The sequence below is a fragment of the Phalacrocorax aristotelis genome, chromosome 5 (assembly GCF_949628215.1).
Source record: "Phalacrocorax aristotelis chromosome 5, bGulAri2.1, whole genome shotgun sequence".
Lineage (NCBI taxonomy): Eukaryota > Metazoa > Chordata > Aves > Suliformes > Phalacrocoracidae > Phalacrocorax > Phalacrocorax aristotelis.
In genome coordinates, this window is record NC_134280.1 from 26048532 (window position 1) to 26056854 (window position 8323).

General features: G+C 36.8%; 1 long non-coding RNA gene across 1 annotated transcript in view; it reads right to left on the reverse strand.

Moving 5' to 3' along the window:
• Positions 1 to 8323, reverse strand: part of LOC142057482 (uncharacterized) — a 260201-nt gene that overhangs the window by 251797 nt on the left and 81 nt on the right. Inside the window, exon 2 of the long non-coding RNA XR_012660659.1 lies at positions 3850 to 3902. This is a non-coding gene — a long non-coding RNA (uncharacterized LOC142057482). The remainder of the gene's footprint in view (positions 1 to 3849; positions 3903 to 8323) is intronic.

An 8323-nucleotide genomic window follows, 5' to 3' on the forward strand; every position in this document is an offset into this window, starting at 1 on the left:
CTTCTTCCTGAATCATGCTACCTAGACTGTGACCTTACAAGACTGCGCTGTTATTTAGGAGTAACAAGGTGGCAGTCCTACAGTGTTATGTAGGAAATTTCCTATACATTCCTCAGCAGAAGCAGGAACACTCACAGAGCTCTAGGAAGAGCAGCAGTGTCCAGGAGAGCCTCAAGAGGGCCGGAGACAGTTTTGGCAAGGTTGAGGAGAATTTCTGCGCTGGTTGTATTCATACAGGGGTAAATAATATGGGTTATCGCATACTAGTATCGTTTATGTAAGACAGACAACAAAGGAACATGGTCCCTGCTATGAGGAACTGAAGGTTTGCGGGACACTTATCAAGCTAAGATAATATCTAGCAGCATGTAGTAGGGACATGTGTGTTCCAAAAGAGACTGTATTTAATACCAGAATATTCCCTTCTCCTCATTACCCTTCCCAGGGAAGCAATTCAGCAACTGCTCTTTTGGTCCAGTAATTAGCTTTTGTTAAAGCTTGCTCCTGCAGATATATAGAAGTCATGCTAGAATGGACTAAAGTTTATGTTCTATTTTTGCTGGAATACCACTAAAGTAAAACCCTAATAAGGGGGTGAAACGTGTACTGACATTTTTCAGCTTATATACTGCCAATTCCCCCAATATCCTAAGACCAAAATGCATGTAAACCACTTGGAAACATACAAGCTTGTGTCGTAGTGTAAATGGGATCTCAGATACAGATTTCACAAAAAGACAACTTGGGTTCAAAAGATGGACTGCAGGCAGATTTTAAAATCAATATTGACAGATTTAATCCAAAGGTCAAAACAGGAAAACCCTCCTCTAGTCATTGAAGTGAACAAAACAGAAAAAGGAAGAGCTTTAGGCTGGTGGCTGATGTTTCAGCAGTGCTGGAGTCATGTATAATTTAATACTCCATGACTGGCTAATAATACCCTTCTCTGTGTTCCTATCACAAGTTTTGCAATAATGGTCAAGATTTGTGGTTTCCAGCCGTCAGCTTGGAATATTGCCTCGCTGCTCCAGGCCTGACATAGTAGTCTTAGTTTTCCGCTGGGATGTGCTATATAATTGCATCAGTCTGCTTTCTGAAACTCTTGGGACGGTGTTCAGCTTTTTAAAAACAACAAAAAAAAAAAAAAGCAAGACAGAGGCTTTGTTTGGGCACAGGACTACAGGACAGAAGGAAAAATAACTAATTCAGTTAATCCCAAGGCTAACTTCATGAGAGGGAGGGAATAAAAGCAACAGGTGTACTGGAGAGCTAGCACACGTCCATACAAGGACATAAAAAGAAGTTAATTCTTGCTTAGATAAAATGGCGACTTTAATTTACAGAAATATCCAGGTGCATGTTTTCTACATTTGCATGTTGCAAGCACCTTTCTTGATTTTTAAATAAAATATTGTATACTCATAAACACAAAAATATAAGAAGCTATTTTTAGCATTGGAAACTCTGTGGTACAACTACAGCTAGGATTCAAAACTGCACAGCCCTCCTGGTTGACTAAACTTAGGAACTCCAAAGTCAAAGTCCCAGGTGACACTTCTTCAAGTTGGCCCCACTGAAGTGAGGCAATCAGACCCATTCACCCGTGTGTTTTGAGTAACAAGTCTCTGAAATGGCGCCCAGAAAAAATATAAAAATGGACAATATCTGCTAATTACTTAGCCCTGCTTAGATTGTAGGCCTCATCCTCAGCCAGCATAAAGTGCAAGGAATGTACATCAGACAAGAATCTGGTTTCCTAACTCTAAAGCCTTTACCCAGAACTTTTTCTATGCTTTGGGGACCTTGTTAAACAATTTATTAAATCCCTCACGCACCAGAAAATCAAACTATGTTTTAACTGTATCTGGTACAAGGTATTGTAACCAAGTCCTCTGACATCTGGATAATGTAGATTGATGAAATACATGTTAAATGCAGATGACACAACTACAACAGTGTTATGATTGCAAACATTAAAAAGGTAATAGTTTTTATATTACATTTCACCAAGAGTGATAGGTTTCAGGGGAAACTCCACAAAAAATACTTATCTGTCATTTTTCCAAAAGCAAATTAGCCACGTTTTAAATGAGTTGTTCCTATTTACACAACTTAACTTATCTGAAAGTTACAGTCTTAAACATTAGTACATGTTTATGAATTAGATAGTTGACCTTATGTTAGATTTCTCTTGCATAATCTATCTGCTTATATTACCATCTCTTACAAACACAGAGAAAATGATTAATTATATGGCCAATGAATTCAAACCATGTGTGTCCTGAAGGCAGAAATGTCATCAGGTTATATATTGCCATAAATATTTCCACTACTCAGCATTTTCCAGCTGTGTTTATTACACATGACCTGCAATATTTGGTAAACAAGCATGTGCAACCATTTCTGTGGCAAATATTCTAGCATTACAGGGCATTATTTTAAACTTACAATACAATTTTCCATGGAATACATCAATTCATACACCTGAGGTCTCTCAGTGTACAAATGACTGACTACCAGCTGCAGTTTTCTCACCTTTGGCTATATTCTCCCAGCAGTTTCAATATATTTCTCTTAATTCAGTGATTTAATCAGCCACAATGAGTAGATTGGTTCCTGACATTCTCTAGAGTTTTATTCTACTTGCCTGGCATCTCCATTGAACTGGTATTGGTCAGTACAGACATTTTAAATGCAGTGAGTAAGAATTGTAAGATACCTGGCAGAATCTATTATAATGCTTATGCTATTGGTTAAATTACAACCACTTGTACTTTAGGGCATATTATTTTGTATTTAGCAATATCTGTTTCTAACTAAATAAAAAATTTCTACCTTAGAAAAGAAAAAAGAAAACTTCTATGAATTCATTATGAAGACTTGATGATTTTTTTAAAGAGATACACCTTAATGTTCCAAATGCAAAGATTAACACATGTGGTATTACCCTCTGGACTTTAAATTTATTTTGGCAGCTTTTGAAAGACACAACCTTATTCACATATGTTTCATGCTGTATATAAAGAACTGTACATATGTCCTTGCATCACAGTAGTCTAAAAATCTCAAATACATGTTATAAAATGAATTAAATGTTTGTCAGCAGCAACAGACCAGAAAATAATTATGTAAAAAATCAATTCACCCTATTTTGAAATATCTGACCTGCCAGAGGGGTGTAACACTTAAAAATGTAGTACAATTTACAAACAGATTAAAATATAATATGCCATCAAAAAGCATGATCCTAGCAGCTTAAGCACAGCTGGGAGAGTAAGTACAGGAAAGGAATCAGCTATGTAGCTGTGTTTTTAAAAAATCCTGTCTGTGACAGTTGTTGACAAAGTAGTTGTTAGGGTAGCTACAGTGTACATCAGATAAACAGTCAAAATTATGTTTGATGTAAATCATAGTACAAAGAATATGTGCAAATTCAATTTAGAAAACAAGAAATGAGAGGTTTTCATGTTTACCAGTCAGAAAAGGCGTTTTGAGACACACAAATCCAGTGCCAGATGTAAAGCTAACTATTGGCTGAACACTGACCATGTGTTTGAGCCATGCGGATATGAAAACCCCTCCCAGAGACAGATCTGCATTGCAGTCAAGGAAATAACAAGATTTATTTCCCCTGCCCTACACTGTCACACAGATACGTAGGCAAGCAGGAAATCCACCTGCAGTTCCTCACCCTAATAAAACATATCAAATATACTTACTATTTAGGTAGCTGTATAATTACTGTTAACTGGTGTTTTCTAAATCCTAGTAACAAAGAATGAACACTAAGACCAAGTACAATCATATACTACTCTTTACAATTTTGATTTCAAGAACAGCAGATATTACCTTCTACATCCTCCATTTTTCTTCTTTCTTCTACATCACAAGCTTTTTTCTTCCTGTGTAGACAACATTAATCCCAATTAAAAATTATTCTAGAAATCTTGTATTTCTTACCTTTTTCCCAGTTGTGTTGATTTTATTACAGAGATTTTACAACAGCTGACTCCACGTGCAGTGGCACCTCAAAGACAATATATTAAATTTCATTTTACCTGGAGTTTTTAACTGTAAGTGGCTATCACATTCTTTTTTCCCCCTAGGAATACATACACTCCTTCCTATTTGACCTACATTTTTAAAAAAATGTATGTTTGCTAACAAAAAAAAATATAGGATAAACAAATTATATTGCTTTTAAGAAAGCCCTAAATTTACCCTAGATCCTTGTGTAAATGAAGCAGCATAGAATGTTGGACATACAATACTTTATCTCAAGTAAGCTCCTTAAATATGATTGTAGACACTTTAACATGACAACTTTACATTTCGTCTAGGGCATAATTTTGCTAGTAACATAATTCCCCCTATCCTAAGATCTAGACAATAAATGTAAAATTCTTGTGCATAAAGTTACAGAGCCAACTGTGTTAAAATGGCATCTCAGAAGCTATCTTTCCTTCACTGCTAGATGTTTTATCGTTTGGTTAGTCCTAATATCATTCCCAATGCACACTCCTTCCTTTAATTTTTGTCAGAAGGGTTCAAGCAAATAAAATTTTAAGAAGCAAATTCAGATAAAACATAGAGAGAGCAGGTTATGAAATAAAATAGAGTCTAATATGTTTGGATTTAATTAGCATCCAAAGAAGAGTAGAACAAATGGAAAAAATATTTAGGAAACTATTCATTTTTATAGCAATCCAAAAGGCAGGATTATTTTCCATATTACATATCTGGTACAAATATAAAATGTTCTAAAGAATAAATATTTTATATAGAGATCCAATTTGTAGAAAGAATTAGTCCCATGTCCCTGAATGAAACCAAAATATACAAAGGGAAAGCAGTTTAAAAGTATTTTTAAATGAGCTAGTTGCTAATTGTTTGATCTCTCTCATTTCCTGGATCACAGCTCTGAGATGTAGCTCTTGAGGAATATAAGTCATGCAAAATTGATCTAAGGTCTCTGACAGATGGAGTGTAACAGGCATAGTTGCAAGATTTTGGTGTTATTTCCCCAAATGTTTGCGGGAGATTACTAAACCTGTGCTAGGCTGGTGGACCAGTATGTGCGGTTTTGCTTCAAACTAGCTCATAGGCCGACACAGTACTTCAAACACACCTTTATCAATTATTAAAATTAATACAGGAGACTGTAAATTGAAGCAGCTAATGTATCTACAGGCAGTCAGTGGCTTGCACAGGAAAAACACAGACAGAAACGGGAAATACTATCTCAAACCACTGCAATTAAGTCCTCCAGAGACTGCCAGAGTTCTGGGGCAGAAGACACTTGAATTGGCACAATCTGAAGTGGAAGGGATTTGTTGTTTCTGGACTCTGTGTGTGTATACAAATGTATGTACTTATATGTATATGTGTATATAAAAAGCATTAATAACAATTTCTGAAATAATGCAAATACTGTAGCATAATCATGCTACTAATTCTGATATCAAGAATCAGGTTATTGATTCTATGTATTTTTTTAATTAATGAAGTAAAAGGTTTTTGTGCATCCTGCACTACATACAAGTACAAGAATTGTCAAAATGTTACCAGACTTTACACTAATATATTATCCTGTCTTTGTTCAGCAAAGCTCAGCAATTTAAATCAAATTCAGAGATGAAAAGAAGATAGCAGAAGCTGCAGTTGCTTGCAGAAGAGTCAAGTGTTTGCAGTAACACTTGCCCACATTTAAATATACCATGTTTTCTACAATGCAGAAAAAAGAACTAAATGTTAAATAATCTTTTGTCCTGGAGCTCACATGAATGTTTTACTATACAGCACTCAGGGCTTCTTATCAAAATTGTAGTTTGTGTCCTTTTCAAAGTATGAAACTTAAATATATTCAAACTACAGCTACATGTGCAAAACTATCATCACAATACTAACAATTAATTATGAGTCCATTTGTTTCTGCAGTCTAACAGGCTTATGGAAAATAGATTTGGTTCAGTGGATTGGCTCCATTAACACTACTATTCTGGGGACTAGAACTCAAGATCAATTTCATATGCCCATCCATATGCTCTGTGTAATACAAAAAACACCAACCTTTGGACAATTTCACCAACAATATTTACATATCCAAAGATTCACTACACAAACAAATGCCATGTAAGAATCAAGCAATAAAAACCTCCAACAAACCCACAAGAAAAAAGGAAAGTTAAGAGAAACTGACATTTCAGCCACATAAATACATAAAAGTCAAAAGCCTTTCCCTTTTTTTTTTTTTTTTTTTTTTTGAGCCAGGTGCAAACTACTGTTCTTACAAACAGGAGAGTATATGTTTCCAAACACTGTTAGGAAAAAAAGGAAAGCATGTTAGCCATCTGCAGGATCACCAATACCGCATCTGCTACATAATATGAAACTACACCTGACTGTGAAACTACATCAGCCAGAATAGGTACAGATGTATTAAAAGCTACATTTTCTCTTAAGGAAATGGGTGATCCAAAATGGGAAGAAATATTCTACTAGTTGACAACCAACCTGAAAATACCTTGCTAGCAGGAAACTGTTTGCCTGAAATCAAAATTATAATTTTTCATCTAAGGCCTCAAACTTGTGGATAATTTTCATCAGCAACTGTGAATCTTTGTAAAATGTGCATCTCCCTCGTCTACTGACTTGTCTTTTATGTCAGTGCAGTAAGCACAATAATACAAAATTATCACGTTTTGTACAATCAGTTACACATAGGAGAGGACAATCCTGAACAGAAACTATAGAATTCAAATGTGATCTGCCCATGGCTGTGCAACCAAATGAGACTGCAAGACAATCAGCCTCCATAAGTGACACTTAACTGTGAAGTGAATGACAATCAAACTGTTAAAGGGACGGTATTCTCCAAATTCAGGGAGGCAGCTCCTGTGTAAACTACAAGAACCTTTGAAATGAACAGACATATTTAACCAGTACTGTTGTCTGTCTCACAGTATTCTCACCCTGTGGGTAACAGGGGCAAGAGACCAAGCAACATAAACGACACATAAGAAGAACTTTATTTGAAATAAAATTTAAATTGTGTGGCTTACTTCGTTGGGAGAAGGAAGATGACAAATTGTTGGGTTTGGCCTCAATGCAAAGAATATCTGGAGGCTGCTGAGATTTCCAACGAGTTTTACTTTCTAGGAAGTCACCTACCTTCTCAGAGAGATCAAAACGCAGGAATAATCTAAAAAACTTCTTTCAACTTCTATGCACAATAGTAGCAAGAATATTTCAAAACCTATTGGGAATTTCTCTACTTATTAAGAAAATTCTCTTTAGTTAGAGAAATCAAACAGGTTTTTATACTTTCGCATGAATGAAAAATGATAATCCGAAACTCAGAGATCACATTTTCCTTTTTTTCATAGGAACTGCAGGGTAAAGATGTAAAGGAAATGAAATTAGCAGCTAATACTGAACTTCCAGTGATTCATAAACCCTTTCAGTCAAGCATTGTATATGGGGGTTACCCACCTATAAACCTTTCAGTAAAATCACATCAACTGGTTTACTCCTTTATATAGCATATTTCTAAAGGGGGTAGGTGCCAACTCCTCCTGCCTAGGTTAGGTCATCATACTGAAATAGCTACTGGTAATGTGAAAGGACAGAGAAACCAAGATACAAAGAACTTTGACTTTAAGGATAGGTTCTTATAATGCTGTTTTCCTGATAAAGTTTTCTGTATCTTGAAAAATGGCATTATGTATGTGCTTAACTATACTTTATTCTATACAAGATTTGCGCAGAAGACCTTTTTTTTAAAACTCTCTATGCTATTTTACGATGGCAAACGCCATTAAAAGGTACAGGCGGTGCCTCTGCTTGAGAAGTTTGTAAAATTTATCGCTTGGATGTCTTTTGGTATTCAACTTGAATACACTGACCTACCCTCACTTTCAGAGGGTGAGTGCTAAGCAGTCTCGGGAGAGCAAATCTTTTTGTCGCCTCTTTGCAGCGTCTCCGGGATTAAAACTACACGTGGAGACAAATAACTCCTTTCAGAAGGCCCTGGTCACCTCAGGCACGCCCTGAGCCCCCTGCAAAAGTCCTCTGTAACCATCACACTCCCTCCTTTCCTTTCCTACAAATGACTTTAACCCATCCGATGAACCATCTATCTCCCTCCAGGCCGGTATCTCGATGGCTCCCCTTTCACACAGCAGCCCCACGGCCGCAGGCAGACGATCGGTACCGACCTGCGAGCCGCGGGCTGCGCCTGGGGCCCCACCCCGGCTCGGCGCCGGGCGGGAGGCGGGGGCGCGCGAGGGGAATAGGCCGCCTAGCGGGGTGGGGGCGGCCTTAC